Source organism: Chlamydotis macqueenii, chromosome 21 (assembly GCF_036417535.1).
Source record: "Chlamydotis macqueenii isolate bChlMac1 chromosome 21, bChlMac1.mat, whole genome shotgun sequence".
Taxonomy (NCBI): Eukaryota; Metazoa; Chordata; class Aves; order Otidiformes; family Otididae; genus Chlamydotis; species Chlamydotis macqueenii.
Window position 1 is genome coordinate 8,277,792 of NC_141576.1, and position 23,601 is coordinate 8,301,392.

Below are 23,601 nucleotides of genomic sequence, written 5' to 3' on the forward strand. Positions count from 1 at the left end.
CAGCTGGTTTGAAGGCTCTGAGGAGGCAGGCGCTGCTTCTCGCGCTGCCTGTAGAGATGGGGTCCCCATGCAGGCATCTCTCCCCTCTGTTCCCCAACCACGGGCACAGAGCAGGGTCTGCTCAGGGAGTCTGACCAATGCAAAGGGCATTTTTAGCCACTGTCATGTAAGAAGAAGCGACTGGCTATACCAAGCCAGACCACAGGCACCAGCATTCTCCCCCCAGCAGCGGCCACCCAAGGAGCGGGGCATGAACCAGGCACAAGTGTTGCCCACAGTACCTTCCCACCCTCTAGCAATTTGTAGCTCAGGGAGTTCTAAGAGGCAAGCTCTTTGCAGTTAACATCCTATGTGGGATTTCCTTCCACTAAGTTACTCAGTCATTTTTTATTCCATGCAAATGTTTTGCACCCATTTTACCCTGTAGCACAGGGCCGCACGGTGTGACTGCCCTCCGCGTGGAAGCTGCCAGCTGCCATTTCATTTGCATTGGCAATGAACACTCAATCACCATCCATCTTCTCCATGACCCCTAGGATTGCACAACAAGTTGCACAACAAGATTCACTGTTTCATTCTCTGCTCTTTTCCCAGAATTAGCAATGTTCCAATTATTTGTTAACCACCAATGTACCAACAGGACTACCTCTTATAGCCCCAAGGTCTCATTCCTGAGAGACATGGGGCCAGCTCACAGCCTACCTCTGTGCACGTGTGTGCGAAGTCAGGATTGCTTTCTACCATTTGCATAACATCAAGACTGTTGCATTCCAATTGTCTTCTCATTCTCTGGTCACACCGTCTCATAAGGTGCTTTTGCAACTCCCTACAGCCAGTCCTTGCCTTCAGTACTTGGTATCATAAGCAAGTTGTCACTTCTGCCACGACCGGCAGCAGTGTGCGGGAGTCCGCTCACAGATGAAGAAGATGCTCCGTTAGCAAGAGCTGCTCAAAAAACACACGTTCGGTCAGACGGAGTGGGTGAGGGTGGCACAGGGGGTGCACAGTGCCTACAGCAGATGGGTGGTGAAGGCTGGACCACGGTGCAACACAGCATTAACAGCTAAAAATATCACTGCAAAGCTTTACAAACCAGCAAGTCCCTTCTAAGTCAGGAGATCAGCAATGCCAAAGCAAAAACTTGGCTATGAGCACTCCTCGGCACGGCTCTCGGTGATTACTCTTGCTTGTGACTTTCCGCCGCTGTTAATTTCTCGTGCAGCACAAAGAGCCTGGGGGGTGGCAGGTGGTTTCTCCACTGAAACAAGTTAAACAAACTTCTACTTCAGTTTGCTGCCAAGGCCTTCAGGAATGAGGCAGATCAGAAAAACAGCCTGGGAAAAACATAAGCTCGGGGTTGCTGTAAGCAAGAGCTATTACTGGTTTCTTGTTTGGAAAAAAAATGGATTTTTTTTTTTCACTTTTCATCTCCCTTCCTTCAAAACTATCTTGAGTTTCCAATGAGAAAAGCTCTACAGAAAAATACTATCAACCTTCCTGTTTGCAAAATCCCTCTTGCTTCCTGCAATCAAAGGATCTGTTGAAAAACTGGCTTCTCATGTTCCTGGATCTTTCCATCCTCGCTCTCCCCAGTGCCCCACACATTTGACTCCATTTCTGACCTGATTCCCGGTGTGTCCCTCGGTACAGATCTGTCTCAGAGGGTGTTAAGCTGCTGGAAGAGGTGAGGGCTGTGTCATTCTCTGTTACAGAGAAGTGACGGTGACTCCGTAGCTGAAACGATAACGGGGTCCTGTACTAATACCAATTTTTGAAACACGATAAGATCAACACACAAAATTGCTCTGGACTGACATCCAGGGTGAAATATTGGGTCATTGATCAAAGATGCTCTAAAACATGGGCCGCTCTCGCCTTCACAAGGCTTATTTTAAAAATGACAACTTTCCTATAAGGCTTCTTCTGCACCAAGATAGAGATATATTTTAAAAATGCTTGTGCTGCTGAGATTTAGCGACTGGCCTTGCGAGACAAAAGACATTCCCGAGGTTGGCCTGGCACAGGCTGATGGCTGCAATTAATACTTCTGCGTGCACTGCTCTCAAAGCGGGGCAAAAATTCTAGGCTGAATGATTGTTCACCAAAAATACCAATATTAAAACTCCTTGCACGTGCCATCAAAACACGGACAGAAGTTTTGGCAACTTTCTTCCTCCCCAGGAGGTCCTGCACATTGACATGGGATAAAATAATCCTGGAAAATCAGAACTTCTCCAAAGATAAATGTTCTGAAATTATCCTGAAATTATCCTGAAAGACAGGAAGATCACTGAAATTTGATGCAAACCTCTATTTTTTTTTTCAAGTAATGACAACCTCCAGAAGTAAAATAAGAGAACATTGTGTTCAAAAACGTTTTGTTCCCTCCAGGTCTTCCTCTGGGTGAGAAAACAACTTTTAATTTGGAATCCACTCAATTTCTTGTTTCCAGAGTAAACAGCAAATAAAAATGGAAATCTTCAGACAGGGGTTAAATCTCCTCCTGTTTGAACAGCGTGGATGTTCTCATGCTTGCTGGAAGACATGAGGACACCTCAGTGTTCTGCCCCGCGTGGTGACGGCAGCTTTGGGACATGCTGCTTCTCGTTACAGGCTTGTAACAAGGGCAGGGGCAGAGCATCCCTAGCAACTCTGGCTTGGAAAGAAGGAATGGAAACAGTGAAAGCACAGAAATTTCTGCTTTATCAGAGCATCCTTCATCCCAGGAGAGCGATTACCATGACAGCAGCTCTGGCTCTGTCACTGAAGCAGGGGCGGCTTGCAGCTTCCCACGTGGTGGGTTCCCGCATCCCCAGCACTGATCGGAGGATGCTAAGAGGGGTTCCCAGAAAACATATGGACCTTTAATTGCTTCACTGCTGCACATAGGCATGGATGGCTGCCTCGCGGGGGTGCAGCTCAGAGACAGCAGCAGATTTGCTAAGAGTGCTGGCTGTAGCTCTCTCAAACAAGATTGGGAATGCCCGAGCAGCGCCGAGTGTCTTCATTTCCCATCCACCCATTCCCAGGACACGGAAGGCACATGCTTTGGGAAGGGAACGCCATGGAGAAGGACCCAAGAGGGGTCCTGCCCTCCCCTGCAGGAAGACCATGCCAGAGATCTGGGAGGGAAGGTCGCTTCTGCAGCATCTACTGCTGGAGGCGGTGCTGGCACCTTCCCCACAGCACTGCCCGCCCCAGGGCACCTCGGCAGAGAAAGGCATCCCGTGGCTCAGCCTGGAGGAAAAGCTCAGCCTGACCAAATGTGCAGGAGGGGCCGCAGAGGAGTTCCCCGTTTGCTGGCCCTGTGTCCCACTGCCGCTCTCTTAACCAACTTCTGAATGAATCCAGTGTGAGCTGAGCTGGCTCCGGACAGGCTCCTCTGCATCACAAACTGCCATGGCCTTCAGAGCCCACCCCAGCCCACCCCTGCAAACGCAGAGCAAACAGCTCTCTCTTGCAAAAAAAGTTTCCAGAATGGCACCTTCAACCCGCACTAATGACTCTGAGAAAGGGTCCTCCTCGGCTCCCTTTGCCTGGCTTTGTTCCTCCTGGCAGCAAGGCTCCTTCCACTTGAGCGAGGCATTTTTAATGGCTGATGGAAAACAGGCAGCCCTGGCTCTGTCAGCTAGGATCTGCCAAGACTCTTAAATCCCTGGCCTTATCTCCCGGCTGCCTCGCTTCTCCTTCTGGAGCCGGAGGCAGGGGGCGGGCAGACCGGCTCTGCACCCTGACATCGTCGACATCACCGGTGCTGCGGGACCCCAGAGCCAGTCACCTCGGCTGCACCCTGCCTCTTGCCCTCCTACGCACTGCACTGTGCTTTCGGGAGCCCTCTCCCACAGCCCTCCCTGGTCCCGCTGGCATCCTAACCACCCCGCAAACCCTATCCAAGCCTTTCACTCCCTTGGTCATGCACCACAGGACTGCCACTGCACCAACCCTGTGCCGAGCAGTCACCAGGGATGTGCTTTTATGGAGAATAAGGAAAGCCATGTCCTGGACCATGCCAGTAGAAGCATGGCCAGCACATTGAAGGACGTGTGTTCTCCTGCCAGGCACTGGGGATGCTGCTGCGGCTTGTTCAGAGTTGCCCAGTTCAAGGGCAGTAAGGAGAAACAGGAGAGTCTGCTGGAGGGTCACCAAGATGGCCAGGGCATATGAGCAGAGCTGGAAAGACCAGGGATGGGTTAACCGGGGCAATGAGGGGCGGATCTAACTGCAGCTGCAGCTATTCGAGGGCAGACGCAAAGAACACAGACCAAAACACTTCTCATGGTGCCAGACTATGTAACAAGGGACAAGGACCACAAGTTCAGACTGGACATCAGGAAAAGCTCCTCTCCAAACGATTGTGCAGCTCTGGACAGGTCACAGAAGAATTGTGGATCTCCTTTCTCGGCAGAGATTTGGCTAAATGCCATGGCTGCCTTGAGCTAACATTGGTGCCACCCCCACTGCAAGCAGGAGGCTGTCCCCCAGACCCCAGAGCCTCCTCCAACAGCACTTCTAGGTCTCTACTGCCTGTGAGGTGTGTGTGGGTATTTATGATGTTGTCCTTTGCAGAAGACTGTTACGTCCAACCAGCTCTGAATTTCCTTTCATCAGCTGTGCCCTTGTTCTTACAAAATGAGACGGGTGTTGTGATGACATTGTCACTTTATTCCATATTCTTCTCCATTCTATCCCTTGTGTTCTGACCTTTGCTTTTAGCTCTGCATGCAAAAGGATCTCACCAGGGCTGCCCACCACAGCAGCCAGGTCTCTCAGACCAGTGCGAAAGGCATCCTCAGAGGTGTATTAGCTCCAAATGCGCATTCACCTAGCCAGAGCTGTGCAGCCTCCTCAGACCAGACTAGACAAAATCACTTTGTCTCACCTGCAAAAGTTGCTCATTCTCTGCTTGTTCCTGTCCCCAGCCCCTCACATGATGGTGTTTGTCAACTTAGTGGAAGGCTGGCCACTGGACAACCCAAAGGAGGAGTACTGCCCATTGCCTTTGGATCTGCTTAGACTCCTACCATGGCCTCCCCAGCCTGGACGTGTTTGTGCTGGAGAGGAGAGGACTCAATCCGGCCTTGCAGGGCTGCAGTGCAGGAGGCAGACAGTAACACCCAAGTCCCTTGGGCTTGGCATTGGAGTTGGCTGCTAGCTCAGAAAGACACAGGATCTTGGATCTCTAGGTGCCAGCTCTCTGCACTCATCCTTCTTGGGGCTGCACAAGTCCTCCAGTTTCCCTCCTGATAAATTCAATTAGCAGCCTACACTGTTACCTCATACTTGAGATAAGCAAGTAATTCCGTTGCCAGGTGCTGTCACTGCCAACGACTGACAGCATTTGGAGAGCAGAATATGGAAATACAGAAGGGAAAAGAGGGTTAAATGAGATTAACTGAAGGGGAACATGGAGCCCAGCTGACTTCTGTGATGTGGATTGAAGAGTTGTCAATAAAGAAAGAAGTCGCAATTCAAATGTTCCTGTTTAACCCCATCATTCTCCACAGGACAGAAATAGAAGCGAATGGCGCAGGCCTGCAAAAGCATCCTCCCTTTGCTAGCGGCTTTTAGACAGGTCCCCACGCCGCTGACTGGACCAGCATCCTGCACCTCATCAGCACCTCAAGATCAGCTGGGTCATGTCAGCTCCCCCAGCACAAAGGCACTGCTGCTCAGCATCACAGCTGGAGGTGTCAGGACCCCAAAACCCACATCCCCTACAGCAGTGCTCCTGAGAGGTGCCCTGCAAGCCAGCTCATCTCGAGCTTCACAGCTTCACACAGCTTCAGGATAGGGCTCCTTCAGACACAACCCTCTTGGAAGTGCCCCTGGTGAGGACTTCCACACTGCACCCTGCTCATCACCGGCTGCTTGATTTAAGAGGTTAAGTCTTATTCTCAGCATCATCTACCCTTTCACTTGGTCCATGGGCAAGTGGAGAGGGACAGCACTGGGTCAGTGTGGGGCTGTGACAGGACCTTAGTAGAATCATAGAATCACAGAATGGTTTGGGTTGGGAGGGACCTTTAAAGGGCATCCAGTCAAAGCCCCCCTGCAAGGAGCAGGGACATCTCCAACCAGATCAGGTTGCTCAGAACCTCACCCAACCTGGCCTGGAATGTTTCCAGGGATGGGGCATCCACCACCTCTCTGAGCAACCTGGGCCAGTGCCCCACCCCCCTCATTGTACAAATTTTTTTTCCGTATATGAATCTCCTTCCTTCTATTTTAAAACCATTACCCCTCATCCTATCACAACAGGCCCTGCTAAAGAATTTCTCCCTGTCTTTCCTGCAGCCCCCTTTAGGCACTGGAAGACCGCTATAAGATCTCCCCGGAGCCTCCTCTTCTCCAGGCTGAACAGCCCCAGCTCTCTCAGCCTGGCCTCACAGGAGAGGTGCTCCAGCACCCTGATCATCTTTGTGGCCTCCTCTGGACTTAGCACTGGAGTGTAACAGAGACTGGGAGAGGACCAGGCAGGGCAGAGTGATGCCCTGTTTTGGAAGCTCCTCCAAAGAGCACAGTGGAAGGTCCAACAAGGGACAAATAGTCCCCAAACTTCTAACAAGGCTGTCCCTAGCCCAGCCCAAACAAGCTCCAAAGACAAGGAAAAACACATGGGCCAGGGATACAGCCTTTTGGACACCATGCGGTCAGCACACACTGACTCTGCAGCACAGCCTGGGCCAAAACCAGGTCGTTACAGTCCCCTGACCTGGTAAGAGCATCACCAGTCTGATAGCTGGGACAGCCTCAGGCAGGGAGCACCCTCATCCAAATGATTGCAGCTCTCTCCCAGTGCCTGCACCGCAGCAGGAGGGCTGAGCCCTCGCCTGGGAGAGGCTTCGTGCCGGGGGCTTGCTAGCAAATCCCTCCTGCAGCCTCCGCGGGGTTCGCAAGGTCATCTCCCTGCTAGCACCGCTCCGAAGCTCAAGCGTCTGGCGAGACCACCGCACCTGTGGGCACGCACACCTGCAAGCCCCCCTGCCGACCTGCTCCGGGCGGCACATCCATCAGCGGTGACGGGATTCGGCTGTCAGGGAGAAACGCCTGGAATTTCTTACCTGCCCAGTCAGCCTGGTTGAGCCTCCCCAAGCCATCACGGGGGCTCTTAAAGAGAAACGGAAAGCTTTCTGTGCCTGCCTGAGCATGGGAATGCTCCCAGTATCCTCAGATTACAGAAAGCGAGTACAATAATGCTGTTCAGTAGACACTTGAGGGGAGAGGACCTCCCTATCCAAAGGAGACATGGAGCTGCATTTTCATCACGTTGCTGTAGACCGCTGGCGACTGCAGCCCCAAAGGCACAGTTCACAGCTCGCTTCCAGAGGGCAGCATCCCTGGATGAAGCCGAAACCAGATGGCAAGTTTACAGGTCAGGAGAACAGCGCTGGTGGCAGCAGATGCTTTGAATCTCCTCGCTCCTGCAGACAGCCGAAGAGCACTCTGGAATGTAACTCCAAGACCAAGCTCAGCATGACACCCACCACACTGGGGATTTTGGGTGCTGCCGGTTTAGGAGCGCTCCCAGTCCCAGCATACAGGGTGATCGTGATGTTGCCAACACTTGCGCAGTTCTAACCCCAAAATCATGTCTCACAGCTTGGTACGCACATCAGGACCTAGAGCCTCAGGTGCTGGAAAGCGGCGTTGCCCCAGAGGCCGTGGGGCGACTCACACAGAGCGGTGCCAGCCTAACGCCAGACCAGGAGCCGGGCCGTGAGGCTATTTCTGTGGAGTGACGTGCTAGCAGATACACCAAATGTCGCACTCCTGTTTTTCAGCCTCCCGTTTCCTCCTGGTGCAGAGGATGGACTGATATGTTTTCCAGCCCCTGACTGCAAGACTGAAGGGGTTTTTTTTTGGTTTAGCTTCAGATTCCTTACAATATAGGAATTTATTTTATTTTAATATTTTAAAAAATGCTTTTCAGGCAAGCAACGTGTCCTTTTTCAATCGATGTAAACACTGCAGGGCTACATACTGAAAGAGCGGTTGTTTAAACGGTAAGCCAGCTTTCTCCAAGTGGTCTCCAGAAAAATGTAGGACTTTCACATTTTGTTACTTTGTTTGGTCTTGTTTAAACGTTTCCCAAAGCTTCTGCCTGGGAGAGCTCTGCCTCCGGAGGGTGGCATGTCAACCATTATGGGAACAGCTCCCAACCTTTTAATGCAGGGAAAGAAGTAAACCAAGCAAGCAAGTGGTGACATCAAAGTTGCACTGATGGAAACCCCCTAATCCTATAAACCCTTCCTGCTTTAATTGGTGTTAAAACAAAGATAATCTTATCTCAGCCCTATAAAAGAAGGGATAGGATGTACTTTCTAAAAGCCTCTCTAAATGCCCTCATAAACTTGACAAACATTCCATGTTTCGAGCCTGAGGAGAACGGCTTTAATCCTAAAGGAAACATGAAGGTAAAAAGAGAGCTTTTCCTGGACAAGAACCTTTCAAGTGGACAGTGTTCCCAGCACTCATGGTCCTGGTGCAAATCCAGAGTCACTCTCCCAGCACCGCAGGGCTGCTGGGGACGGGCATGCACGTCCACCAAGACCAGAGACAGTGACGTGAGGTCCAGAGCAGCCAGTGACCACTTGATGTCTACATGTCTCCAGGTGCGAGCAGAGCCAGGCCCCCGAGTGGACTTGTGCCTTCACCTCCAGAGACTCCAAATGCATCTGTGGCTGCTCAATGTTTTTATCTGCGAACCACCTGTCTCTACCCAACTCCCTCATCCCAGATGTTTGAGGAGTAGGTGTCAGGGTCAGAGGCAAAGAGTCTGCGACTGGGTCTCTGAAGGACATCCCTACCTGACCCAGAAGCCCCAACCCCGACAGCCAGTGTGCAGAAGCATTGATGGCACTATTCCCAAATTGCTCTTCCTTGACTTTGCACAAGTCCAGTCTATCTGGACTTGTGCAAAGCATTTGACACTGTCCCACACAACATCCTTCTCTGTAAACTGGAGAGATGAGGAGTTGATGGATGGACCACTTGGTGGATAAGGAATTGGCTGGATGGCCACACTCAGAGAGTGGTGGTTAACGGCTCAATGTCCAAGTGGAGACCAGTGACGAGTGGCGTCCCTCAGAGGTCCATGCTGGGCCCGGCCCTGTTCAATATCTTTGCTGGCGACATGGACAGTGGAATAGAGTGCACCCTCAGCAAGTTGGCTGATGACACCAAGCTGTGTGGTGCCGTCAACATGCTGGAAGGGAGGGATGCCATCCAGAGGGACCTGGACAGGCTGGAGAGGTTGGCCCGTGCAAACCTCATGAAGTTCAGCCAGGCCAAGTGCAAGGTCCTGCATGTGGGTCATGGCAATCCCAGGCACAAATACAGGCTGGGTGGAGAAGGGATCAAGAGCAGCCCTGAGGAGAAGGACTTGGGAGTGCTGGTACATGAGAAGTTCAACATGAGCTGGCAGTGCACCCTTGCAGCCCAGAAAGCCAACAGCATCCTGGGCTGCATCAAAAGCAATGTGGCCAACAGGTCGAGGGAGGGAATTCTGCTCCTCTACTCTACTCTGGTGAGACCCCACCTGGAGTACTGTGTCCAGTTCTGGAGCCCCCAACACCAGAAGGACGTGGACCTGTTGGAGTGAGTCCAGAGGAGGCCATGAAGATGATGAGAGGGCTGGAGCACCTCTGCTGTGAGGCCAGGCTGAGAGAGCTGGGGCTGTTCAGCCTGGAGGAGACTCTGGGGAGATCTTAGAGCAGTCTTCCAGTACCTCAAGAGGGCCTACAGGAAAGATGGGTAGAGACTCTTCAGTAGGGCCTGTTGTGATAGGATGAGGGGTGATGGCTTTCAACTAAAACAGGGGAGATTCAGAGTTGATCTAAGGAAGAAATTTTTTATGCTGAGGGTGGTGGCACACTGTCAGAAGTTGTCCAGAGAGGTGGTGGATGCCCCATCCCTGGAAACATTCCAGGCCAGGTTGGCCGGGGCTCTGAGCAACTTGATCTGGTTGGAGATGTCCCTGTGCCTTGCAGGGGGGTTGGGCTGGATGGGCTTTAAATGTCCCTTCCCACTCAAATCATTCTGTGAGTCTATGACTTCCCGTAGCACAAGGACTGGCACGTGGCAGTGCCCTCCCAGCCCATCCTCTCGTCTTCATCTCCATCAGACACCCTGCAGACCCTCTTTAGGTGCAGCTCTCAGTGGAGTCTTTCCAGGGCAAAAGCAGCTTTTCCAGGTGGAGGTGAGGGTGGTCAGGAAAACCTGGAGTGGGCATGTTTAATAATTACATTTTAACACTGCTTAGCACCCAGTTTAGACAAATTTAAAACACGCCAGCTCGTTGAGTGCCAGTAGCTGCTTTCCAGATGACAATGTTGTTCTTTGTCAGCACAAGGTGCTGAGTGTAGTTGGCATAAAGGCTGATTAAAAATGGTTAGTTATGGTGGTTTACATCACCGGGGGTGTGGTTGCAGAGTAACTTTCCTTTCCAGCCTGCAGTGAGTGGAGAAGCTGTAGGCAGGCAGCACCGCATGGGAAGGGAGGTCACACACCGCCCAGGGCAGTTGCACGCTGTTCACCTCCACTTTCCAAAACTCCCTGAAGTCTGCTTACTTACTTAAAAAGGACAAAACGCAAGGAGAATCATCCTTCCTCCCAAACAAGCTTCCAAGTGCTCTGATACTGGCGAGATCTTTATGGAGCTCTATGTTCAGTTTGGGGCTCTCCAGTGCAAGGAAGACATTGAAATGACTCCAGGGGAGGCCACAGGGACGACTGGCAGCTGGGGCACATGGTGGGCAAAGAGAGGCTGAGGGTCAGCTGTGAGTCTGCAGAAAAGAAGGCAAGGGAGCAACCTTACTGATACCTTCAGCGACCCAGCAAGAGAGCGCAAGGAAGATGGAGCCAGGCCCTCAGAGGTAGGACAAGGCTCAAGGTGGCACAGGGGAAAGTGCAGCATGACACAAGGAGAACATTTTTCACCACGAGGGAGGTCAAATATTGGAAGGAGGGCTCAGAGAGGTGCAGGGATCTACACCCTTAGAGACATTCAAAGCCTCTCCCAAGGGACTGATGTGCTTTCCTGTCACTCTAGCTGCCCATCGCCAACAGAGCTTCCCCTTCTCAAGCCTTTGGATCATAGAATCATAGAACAGTTTGGGTAGGCAGGGACCTTTAAAGGGCATCCAGCCCAACCCTCCTGCCAGGAGCAGGGACATCTCCAACCAGATCAGGTTGCTCAGAGCCTCATCCAACCTGGCCTTGAATGTTTCCAGGGATGGGGCATCCACCACCTCTCTGGGCAACCTGGGCCAGTGCTTCACCACCCTTAATGTAAAAAAAAATTTCTTATATCTAATCTGAATCTATGTCCCTCTATTTTAAAACCATTACCCCTCGTACTATTACAATAGGCCCTGCTAAAGAATTTCTCAAGCTGGATGCCCAGCTTGCCCTCTGCTCGACGGACCACTGCTTCCTGACTGCAGAGGTACGAGCACAGTCGACGGGGCTGTGCAAATGCACTGCTGGCCTGAAGGCAAAAAAGAGCCACTTACACTAGGAGCGCAAAGGTCAAGTAGTTGTTTGTAGCAGTAGCACCAGGAAACAACCTTGCTTTTTCATTTTGCTTAAATTCACCAACTTTGCTAAATCAATCACACTTGAAAGTGATAGCCCCCTTCCCCAAAGCAGAGTCCCTTGATGCTGTCACCACACACGCCTCATGGACGACAGCACCAGCTTGCAACTCTGGCTCCATTTTGGAAGTCCGTCTGCCCCTGCCACCTCTGATTCACTTGCATCCAAACAGGCACACTTCTGGCCCTCAAACAGCTTGGAGGCTTCCTGAATGACCTGAGCTGAAGGATCTTCATCCACCAATAAGCTGCCTCAGCAATGTGGTGCAATGGACTTTGAACCACTGGGTTTTGAGCCTGCAAAGGGAACTGCAAGAAGAAACCAAAATCACTGTGCCTCCAGGCAGCTGACCTGCCAAAAAGCTGGGCTGCTTTGGAGGAGAATGTACAGCCAGCCTCTGAGGAGCAAGGGCAATATCAGCTTCAAGCTTGGGATGGAGAAAGAAAGATGAGTGTTGGGACTGCAAGGCTGATGATGAGTCACATCTCCTCCCTTAGAGAAAACACAGCTAGAGCTCCAGCGCCTGTCACTGCACCCATCCTCATTTATACGACCTGTCTGTCTGTCGGCAGCATTATTTAGGAGCAGTCAGCACGTTATCTCAGCTCTACTGATGAAATAAAACACACAAAGTAATTGGAAGGGCTCACAGCGGGGAGATAAGGGTTTTTTTAAGCATGACAGCCTGAGTGCTAGAAATTTTGGAAACTGCAGGATTAAAGCCATTTGAGCAACCCCCTCCTCACCCTCCCCAGTCCCCAAGCTCTCGTGTGTGTGTGCCTGATCACGGCATTTGCAGCACACAACTGTGTGCCATTTTTTTCCTGTCAGATAGGACAGGCAGGTCTGGGGAGCGCACTGGCTGTGCACACATTGGCTATCACCAAGCGCACCATCAGCAGGAGAGAGGTAAGCAGGAGGAAAGATAAAAGCAAAGCAAATGAAACCTCTCTAGAAGAGCTCATCTTTCCCTGTATTTGATAGACTTTTTGGAAGACGTGGATGGTTCTGTGGTACAGTCATCTCTTGCTGGCATTGCCGCCATGTTCAGGGTTCCTGGATGCCCAAGACCTGATCTGGACATCCAGGCTGCTGCCTGTTCACAGCCTCATCTGAGGTCAACCTGTCCCATGGCATCACCAATCCAAGGGACAGTAAGATCTTCACGTGACTCTGCTACGGCTTCACTCCAGACATGTTCAGCCTTTCTTTCTACTGACAGGAGCCAGGCACTTGGAAGCTGGGCAGAGAGAACAGAAGTCCAAGGCAGGGAGCCACAGCTCTGTAATCAACAGACGTATTTTTGACAGACAGCAGGAAATACAACGCAGGGCTGCACAATGAACTATGAGTACATAAACCTACCAAAAACTCCGACTCCTTCCAAACAACAGGTCTGACCACTGAGAAAAAGCAACATGGCCATGCCACGATCACCATGTGCCAGGCATGTGCATGGAAGGAGAGTTAAAGTACATATTTTATGTATTATTTTCTAGGAAATCTTTTATAAAGCCTCCCTATTGTGCACAACTTCGGCAATTCGTGGTGGAATAAATACCCAGGAGCAATTTCCACCGTCGACATTCCTTCTACACTCAATGCGTCAATTTGGTAGTGGTGTTTGTGCAGTACTGAGGGCTGCGAGGGATCAACATCAGAAGGAGAAGGTTGAACCCTAGGTCCCCTGGCTCTCATTTCACTGATAACTTTCTCGGAAAGGATGCTCTGCTGAGGGAAAACCAGCAGCAAATAATTATCTGTCTATATCCATCAGGAGCTGAGAGCCAAGCATGCGCTGTCAGAAAACACAGATGGGAAGAGGCAATTTTCAACAGCTCGTAATTCCCCTTATTTGGGCAGGTTTTGCCTGCATCCATCACAATGCACCTTCCACACCTGAAAGCTTTCTTCCATCAGATTTCATACTTCCATACTCCCAGATTTTCACACTCCCACTGGAAAGCAGAGAGACCTTGAAAAGGCGTTGCAAGCAACTTGAGATGGAAAAAATGTGAGGTTGCTCAAATGCAAGGTTGGGAGTATTCTGTCTGGTTTCAGCTGCCTGAAAGTTGAACTCAGTTCCTGCCTCTGTGCATTTAGAAGTAACTCTCAGTAAATCAGGGGTCTTCCCCACCTTCCCAGGTTGCCAGGGCTCTCCCACAGGCTTGAGGGCTTGCTGTGAGTGTCAAGCATGCAGCATGAGCACTGAACATGTTCCCAGAGATGCCAGCAAAGCCACCAAGGATAGAAAGTACAAATAATAACCAAGGGTTATCCAGAGGGTGAGGGTGAATAATAACCAAGATTGCCTCAAAAAAAGGTGTTGTTGTTGCCCCCAGGAAAATGCAATTCAAATTTTTCAGTAAAAAATAATTCTGGCCAAGAAATTCCAGTGAAGGAGTAAAAATGTCTCTTAAAAAGTCACAAACTGACAGCGGTGGCTTTAAATTATTAAGCACAAAATACAAGCTGTTCAGAAGAGCAGCTAAACTGGGCAATGGAAAAAACAGGACCCGTAAGATTAACAGCAACAGGATGGAAATCAAGAACACAAGAAGAATGAAGCCACAGTAAAGACATGTGCCTGCTCCAAAATCTGGCAAAATTCTCCATTGTGACAAAGAAAGGGATATATAATAATGTCGTGTATGCATACAGAGCATTTCATAAACACTTCCTTAAAATTTTCCATTCCCCCTGAAAGTACGAAGAATATCAGCGATTGGCTCCCAACGCCAAGCAGTATTAGATAACGTATCCAAGAGCTTTATGAGGCAGCCAAGGAAAACTCTGTGGTTTGAGTGCTGGTGTTTATGACATCAGCCATAGGGAGATTGTTCAGGGGACCAGACATGCTGGCAACACTGCAGCATATGATTTTCAAGGGTAAGAGATGCTTAGCTCTCTTGGCCAAGATGATGGCACCACTGCCAGGGGTAAAGAGTGGAACAAGTGGCATCAGATAAAGTCCCCTGATATGTTTTTTTTTTTGTGTCGTGGTGTTTCATTGGTTTACTGGTCACTTTGCAGAGCAGGATCAGAAACACTGGTGAGGCTGAGCATCCTCCTAGTCCCATTCTGCAAAAAGTGGTCCTCAGCACCACGTGCCACATTGAAGAAAACTGAAAAGCAGAGAGGTTGCTGCAGAGAATGGACTAAGTGTGACAGCCCGTCAAGAACCTGTGAATCAGTGGGATCCTCAGATGGAGAAACCAGAAGGTATCCAACACGTTGGATCAGACTTGGAGGTGATGTGAGAACTGTGACCGGGCACTGTGGTACAACCAACAGTTTCCTGATCCCTTAGCAGCCATATAAAAATACAGATAGATTTGGACTTCTCAATCCACAGACTGCTCAAGCATCGAGGCCATTTGGCTGCAAGGAGTCACAGAAGTCCTCTTCCAAGGACCTTCACTCCATTTTCACTCCCATTTTAGCCACTCCTGAAGCTCATAGCAGGGCTGTGGCTGACACAAGGATTTCCTCCGTCTGTGCAGGAGACGGGGAAAGCAACCACACTTGCGTAGATGGGAAGCAGCTGGGTTATTGGGAGCAGGGGCCGCGGGTGGAGAAGGGTTTTCTTCAAAGCCCGAGGCACCTGGAGCAGTTCCAGCCAGGGCTGGGAGCGGGACAGATGGCAAAGCCCTGCTAATCCAGATGGGCGAGCCAAACCCAGGACTGCGCAGCTCCCTGGGACGCCCCCAGGCATGAACTCCCACTTTAAAGGCCTCACTTGCTCTTACAGATTAGCACAGCCCCCCGAGAAGGTCCTGCAAGGAGATTCTAGTATTTGAGAAGGTTTGTGCCCTGCGTGATGAAGGACGTTGTACTGGAGCATCAAGGGGAAAGTAGAGGGGGCTGCAGCACGGGGTGCATGTCCCAGCCCGCTCCTGCTGCACTCCTCACTAATGGAGTGCAAAACCCCAAACTTTCCACCCTTGGCACACCTGCATCCCTCATTCTAGCAGGACACATGCTGCAGGGGAGGGACGGTAAGAAGGAACTGCCTTATTACAGGGCTGTATGAGCAAAACTCAAGGTGCCATGCTCATTGAGATGAGATCTATGTCTTCTCCTCTCTCCTGCTCCTTTGGGTTCCGTCTGCAATACAGGGTCTGGTTTTCCATTAGAAATACAATGTCAGGGGCAAGGGCATGCAGACTGACTGCAGTCAGCTCTGCTTGGCAGGAAAAGGACCAGTAGACCCTCTTGTGCAAACAGCAACTCTGTCAGGACTAAACACAAACTCCTCACAGCATCTCTAGGGTGCTACAGCTTTTCCTGCCTGGTGACTTCTCCTCCTCCTCACTCTCTGGGGTATCTCTCCCTGCTGCTTTTGTTGCTGTGATTTCATCTGCTCCCAAGGGAAATCATCATTAAGTGTCTCCCCAGCTTGTTCTCTGCCCATCCTCCCACACAAGGATCTCAGCTACCCTCACATCGTCACAGCGGGACGTGGAGCCTGCTCTCCTGCTGGCCCTGCTGCCCAGCGCTCTGCTCTCTGGCAGGAGATGTCCCCTGCGGGAAGGAGGTACCCAAAAAGTGATGAGAAGGAAAGTGCTCAGTGGCTGCTCTGCACCGGGAGCTCCTGCTATGGAAATGCCTGAAGCCAAACAAAGAGGTATCCATAAGCATGAGGGCCATGGGTCCTCCAACCTGCTGGTAAAGCAGCCTTGTTTCTTCCCTGTGCCAGGATGTCCAACTGGCCACCACTGCCTCACCAGTCTGTCCCAGTACAGCCAATGCCATGGTACTGGAACCCAGATGCTCACAGGACTGCTCTCTCTGGTCCAGAGCTCAAAATTAAATTAAAACCGCGACAGGGATAGTTAATTAAAGCAGATTAGTGTGAGACTAATTAGGGATGCTGACACTGCAACCATCAAGCCCTGCGATGTTAATTAGCTGTTCATTAATGTCAACTCCCTGCTCAGTACAGAAATATGAACTGCCTATCTCCTGGGCTTCATGCACAGCAGAACACACAGCATGACTCGGTTGCCTCCTCCAAGGGCATGCCCAGCCTCCCATCACACCCCAGCAGAGACACCACCACCAACAGCAAGATTCTCGCCACTATCAACAGTGAGACCCTCGCCCCAGCAGCAGTGATACCCTCACCACCACCAACAGTGAGATCTTCACCACGACCCAGCACAGAGACACGGCCACCACTGACAGCAAAATGCTGTCACCACCCTGAACCACTACAGCCAATGACATTCAGGAGGTCCCCAACCCCACCCAGCAACAAGACTATGCCATCACAAAAAGCATGACAGCCCAGAACCACCTGTGAGCATCTGCCATGTCCCTCATGACTGGATACTATCCTCTGTGCCACCATCAAAAAGCTGAGTTTTGTCCAGGACTCACCCCTAGAACCCCCTAACACTGGCACCCACTGTCTTCCACACCCATAGCGTGCCATGGGACGTGCAGGACTATCCTTCTTTCCTCTCACTCTTGGCCTTGAAGACGTACTAGGACAGTGCTGCCCCATCCCACCATCATGCCCAAAGTTGGGAGAGAAAAAAGAAGGCTGGGGGACTGGCTGGACTCTGAAGAGACAAAAGCAAAAGAAAGGAAATCTACAAGATCCTTAGTGTGACTTTCCATCACCACAAGGACCTCTGTCCTGCCTGGTCTGGGAAAGGCAAAGAAAAACAAAGAGCTGTTCCCAAGGAGGACAAGAGCACACAGGGGGCTGTAGGGAACACACAGCGATTGCAGGGAGCACAGATGGGCTGTAGGGAGCATACACAGGGCTGCAAGGAGTACGGATGAGCTATAGGAACCTGACAGGGGCTGTAGGGAGCATGGACGGGCTGTATGGACAACACATTGCAGACGTCACACAGGGTGCTCTAGGGAGCACACACAGACTGTAGGGACTACGCAGGGAGCTGCAGAATAAACACAAAGGCAGTGCACGCTGGCTGTACGGAGCACACACCAGCTGTATGGAGCAGGCATGGGGCTTCAGGCGTCAAAAATGATGCTCTACGGAGCACAGACGGGCTGTAGGGAGCAAATACAGGCCGTAGGGAGGACATACCCGTTGTAAGGAGCACACGTGGGCTATAGGCAGCGCATATGGTGTTGTATGAAGCACACAGACAGGCTGTAGGGAGCACAGCCACAGGCTATATAAATCATACGTGGGGCTGTATCAGTACACAGTGGGCTGAAGGGAGCAGACATGGGGTATGTGGTGCACATGCAAGGGTAGAGGGTAATAAATGAGCTGTAGGGTACACGTATGGGCTCTAGGGAGTACACATAGGCTCCAGCTCTGCGTCCAGCTCTGGAGCCCCCAACATCAGAAGGACGTGGACCTGTTGGAGAGGGTTCAGAGGAGGCCATGAAGATGATCAGAGGGCTGGAGCATCTCTCCTGTGAGGCCAGGCTGAGAGAGTTGGGGCTGTTCAATCTGGAGAAGAGGAGGCTCCGGGGAGACCTTCTAGCAGCCCTCCAGTACCTCAGAGGGGCTTACAGCAAAGACGGGGAGAAACTCTACATCAGGGCCTGTTGTGACAGGACTAGGAGTAATGGTTTTAAAATAGAGGGAGGGGGATTCAGATTAGATATTAGGAAAAAAAATTCTACGCTGAGGATGGTGGAACGCTGGCCCAGGTTGCCCAGAGAGGTGGTGGATGCCCCATCCCTGGAAACATTCCAGGCCAGGTTGGCCGGGGCTCTGAGCAACCTGGTCTGGTTGGAGATGTCCCTGCTTCTTGCAGGGGGGTTGGACTGGATGGGCTTTAAAGGTCCCTTCCAACCCAAACCATTCTGTGATTCTATGATTGTATGATTGTATAGGCAGCACAGTCAGGAGCTGTAGGAAGAACACACGGAATGTGGAGAGTAAACGTAGATTGGAGCGAGCGCACATCAGCTATGGGGAGTACAGACGGGGGCTGTAGGGAGCCCATCTGAAGGTCTTGAGCTGGTCCCATTCAGGACCATGGCCTGAGCTGCTGGGACTGCACGTGGGCCCCACCTAGATCCGCAGACGATGCTCGCCCCAGCTCACACACAGCCCACCTGCAAGCCCTACAGATGCCTGGGTTCAGTCCAAGCACAGGACCTGCCTGCCCCGCACATCTCCCAGTTCAGAAACACGACAGTATTCCTGTGTTTGGTGACAGTCACGGTGGGGAGTGCTGAGCCCAGAGGAAATGCTCCCGCAATGAAGCATCTCCCAAATCCATCACAGCTGCTAGGCCGAACCAGCCCAAAAAACCCACGCGTACTCCTGAAACACAGGCACATTTTCCACCACACAAGCCTCCACCAATTCTCTTCCAGAACCAAGCTTCATTTTCACATGGAAAACCAGCGAGGATGCTCACATCTTCTCCTTTAACCTGCGTCCTGCTCCAGCACTGCAAAAGCCTCTTTGTATGATACATCCATCTCCTTTAGCCAGCTCTGGAGAAAAAAAGTGTCTTGTGTCTGGTGCAAACTGGTGATAGGGTGGGAGCTAAGTGAGGACGTCCTAATGGGAAGCAATCAGACTCCACTGCTTCTCCTCCCCTAGAGCATATTTAGAGCTTTCAGAAGGAAACAAAACTTGTTTATCTTAACACTAATCAATTTATAGCAATCAAAATAAAACCCATTAGGAACCATTCCCTATTTGAGTTTCAAAGAGGCTTCTGACCCCAGGAGGCTCTGAGTTGATTGATTAGAAATTTCTGACACTAATGTGTGTCTTCGAAGGGTCCAGTGTGGCTTTAATTCCTCTCTCCTGAGACACTGATCGTGTGTTAACATCTGTCAACCCCTTCCTGCACTTAAAAGGAGGGGAAATTCATAAGCATACTGAGTTGCATGGCACAGCTGGGGAGAAGGCAGCATTTGCTGGCTTAAACAGCTTCCAGAATCCCTTGGGGCAAATAATTTGCATGATCTTCTCCTTGGGCAAAAAGCTGGAGTGCACCAAGAAATAAAAAGCACTGATGCAGAGCAGAGACAGCAGGTGGAGCAGTTAGAGCTCAGGGCTGGGATTTTGGCTTTTGCATCCCAACTTTGTCCCTGATACTTCATGTCTATGAGCACGCGTGCTCCCCTGCTCCACATAAAGGTAACAGCAGAGCACAAACAGCAAAAAAACATGTAGGAAAGATTATTTTTATTTGCAGCTGGAGACAGATACAGGGAGGAGTCTTCATCCTTCAAAACGGAGCATGCTTGGTCCATCAGTGTTTTGTATCATGGTGAAGACTCCACCTATATCCAGTCTTTAAAGCACAGAAACCATCGGTCCTGGCACAGGGTCCTGCATGGCTGAGGAAGAGGAGCTCTGTGTGCAGGCACAGACAATGCTGCCTCGAGGGCATCACCCCTGGTGCCCAGACATCCATTTGCTGGAGCTGTACAAACATGGTTGGGCAAGAAAGTGCATTTTTTTTCAGCAGGGAGATTTAAACAATGGACCCAGTGATGGAGGCATTCTACACATTTGCTGCCACATTTCTTTGTCCGATGCAGAAAAGCTGAGGATGACCATATGTGTACGCAAAGGTGTTTAGGCTATAGGGTATATGCATGGTCACGTGCGCCTGCATGGGGGCGATCGATGAGGGGACAGCACGGGAACAGCGTAATCCCTTGCACGCTCTTCCATCTGTACAAAGAAAAGGGGTGGAGAGGGGGTGGGAGCAGAGAGGGTAAATCTGTCCATGCCGAGGGGATGCAGCAAAGACCAGCAGGCAGTGGGCTCACGGCTCCCTCTGCAGTGCTCCCAAGTGGGACCTATTGCCTCTCACTTTCAGCAGATTAAAGCAACTAATCTAGTTAATGAAAGCAAATCAACCCAGACGAGTGGCTGTCCCCTGCAGCGGGGCGATGGGCCGCCCGGAGCGAAGCTCTCCACCCCTCAGCCGCTGTTGCTGCAGCAACCCAGCATGCAAGGCTGGGCCTTTCGCCTCCTCGGTGGGCGTGCAAGGTGAGCAGGTGTGCGAGGGGGCACCTGGGACTCGATGGGAGCCTTCAGTCTCTGCCTGCATCTCATCCAGGAGACAGTCAGCCAAGTTCATCACTTTGGCCCCGGGTGCAGGATGCTGAACCTGCAGGAGATGGAAAATTGGCCCAGGGTCAGCTGGTGCGAAGATTCCTGGGAGGGAGCCAGACGCAGCAGTGGGGCTCCGTGGGGGAATGACGGGTGTCTCGGGGCTCTCTGGTGGACACTGTGGGCTTGGCTTGGGCAACCCATTACAGAGAGCACGTCCTGAAGATGCTGTGATGGAGACCTGCAACTCTTCTGCAGCCCAGGCCTCTCCACCACTGACACCAGAGGGAGGAATTGCTGCCTGTCAAGCTGCCAGACTCAGTCATTGCATGGGCTTCACCCTCCTTCAAATGCTTGTCTCCTCTACCAGTATCTCCAGATGGGCAGCCCAGTGCCCACAGCTCTGGTGTCCAATGCCAGCAATGTCGACATGGGATGAGAGGCACGGAAAGGGCTGTTGGCCAGCGCCTGCATGACAGTCCCCTCAGTGGGTGCTGCCTGTGGGGAACAGAGTCCAGCCACTGAGCTGACACTACCCACCGCTCTCACAGGCACTGCTGGGACTTCTTGGTCCCCTGGGCTATCTGGTCCCTCCACAGCCTTGCATGGCTTTGGGGGCTCTGGACTCCGGGGCCCACACTTTATCCAGGTGCCCTCTGCTGAGCCTGATGGCTGATCCTCAGCCAAAACCCAACACTCAGCAATGAACCATCTTGTCTTACATGCTCCAAAACGTGGAGAAGTCCCTCTTTTCTCATTAGCTTGCTCTAGTGGTTAATCACTTAGAAACATATGCTTAATTTTTAAAATTTGTCTAGCATCAGTTTAACCCTACTGTTTCTTGTTATTCCTTTCTCTGCCAGATTAAAAAGTCCTTTAGGGGCTGGTGTTTTCTCTTGGTAATCATCCCACCTCTTAATCTTCTTTCTGAAAAGCTAATCCTATTGAGCTCTTGCAGTCCGTCATGGAAGGGCATTTTCCATGGCTCTTGAGACCATGTTTCTCTGCAGCACCCTCTGGGTTTATTTTTCATATCCCTCTTGAACCATGGAGAGCAGGGTGGCCTGTTCACATGGAGGCATTCTTCTGATCTCAGTCTACAGGACAGTCAAATTTTGCACTTAACTTCTTCGTACGGGGTGTGGCTTAGCACGACTTCCCAGACCTCCTCGCTTACCACTCATGGTTTAACAAGTTTTCTCAGCATAGATTTTCAGCTCCTTGCTAGATGCAGTTACAGCAGGTCCAGCTCTGAGTGCTGCTGACCCGTGGTGGGGTTTGCTCTCCCCGCTGTGTCACATTACTGCCTGAGGAATGTATTTAGACCCCAAGCTGGCTTCAGCACCTACACAAGGTTTCTCTATCCACATCCAGTGCAGAGGTGGTGCTCAGATCAAGCTGGCTCCATGGTCCTGGCACATGATTTTCCATGGCATCTCAGTAGGACTGATGGGAAGAGACCTCTGAGGTCTCCAGGCCAGTGTCTTCCTCACAGGCTGGCTATGCCAGGTCTAAATCAGGGCAGCCAGGGCTGTGTGTAGCCAAGCCTTGGAAATTCCCAAGGATGGTGATGCTCAACTTCTCTCGGGAACTGTCTCAGCTTTTCCAAAGCCCATCCTGAGCTTCTCAAGCCGTAGTCTGTGTTGCTGTCCCTTCCTACATGATCTGGCACCACTGACAGGGGCTTGGCTCCATCCTCTTGTAATTGCCTGGCACAGAGCTGTAGCTGTGCTCAGATCTCTTCTCAGGTTCTTCTTCACCAGGTTCCCTCCACATCACTGAAATCTCCTTGTGCCAAGCTCCAGCCAAGGGCTGAGCAACCCAGCTAATAAAAGCTGTGTCCCTCCTCCGTTCTGCACAGCACATGACGCAATCCTCCTCTGCCAACTGCCCAGACATTGGGAAAGAGCCTCCTGAGACAAGAAATAAAGTGGCTCTGCCAGCCTGATAGCGGGTGACAAAACCGCACTGAGATCTGGAACAGAGCTTGACATGTCCATAAAAACCCCACACAGACAGAAAATCCCAACAACGAGATGTGTTTCCTAGTGGTATCCAGAGTTCAGGCCCACCAAGGGTGACCAGCCACTGCATAATGCATGAATAACATCCCTATGAGCACACACATTAATGCAGATGGCGAGGATGTCGATCATCACGGTGCCAGAACAAGGAGCCACCCTGAGCACCCACCTGCGGGCTGGAGTGACACGGTGTAGCCTCCTGACGTCCCCAAATTAGTCAGGTTTACCAGATCTAAAGCCACTCAGAAAGAGTGACAGCAAGATCTCAGGGTGCTGAGTGCCTGGGCAATAACACGGCAAATGAAATTCGGTGGTGACAAAAGGAAACTAATGCACTTGGGGGAAAAGAGCCCTAATTATACAAACACAATGATGGGCACTAAATTAGCTATTAACATGCAGGGAGGAGATCTCGGCAGCAGTAGCGAGAATTCTCTGAAAACATCAGTTCAAAGCTCATCCATCATCAAAAAAAAAAAGACAATGTAAGGAATTAAGAAAGAAATCCAGTGCAAACCAGGAATGTTATTAAGCCATTGGGTGGAGTCACATTTTGAACGGTGTTTGCAGTGGTGGTCACCCTTAAACAAGGTCATGAGGTAGATGATGAAAATGATTAGGGATACAGAGCAGTTTCCATATGGAGAGTCAATCAACCCAGGACCTTTCATTTGAAAAGAGGCTACTCAAGGATGTACAGAAAGCCATCAGGAATGTAGGAGACATGAATAAGAATAGATTGCTTGCAATTTCTTACAGTATGCAAAGACATTTTTTTTAACATGGTGCAAAATTAAATTGCATAACTTACTGCCACAAGGCACCACGGGCACCAAAAATATGAACGGCATACCAGAAGACAGGAGGAAGCAGCACTCTGTCCATCTCTTATTTCTTCTACTGTCTAGTCTGGAAAGGTCATTTTTCCCATCACACACTCAACTGTGTTCAACATGTGGA

At 51.0% G+C, this 23,601-nt stretch overlaps 1 protein-coding gene across 2 annotated transcripts in view; it reads right to left on the minus strand.

The window, feature by feature from the left end:
- Positions 1-23,601, minus strand: part of EPHB2 (EPH receptor B2) — a 128,373-nt gene that overhangs the window by 47,225 nt on the left and 57,547 nt on the right. The window lies entirely within an intron of this gene.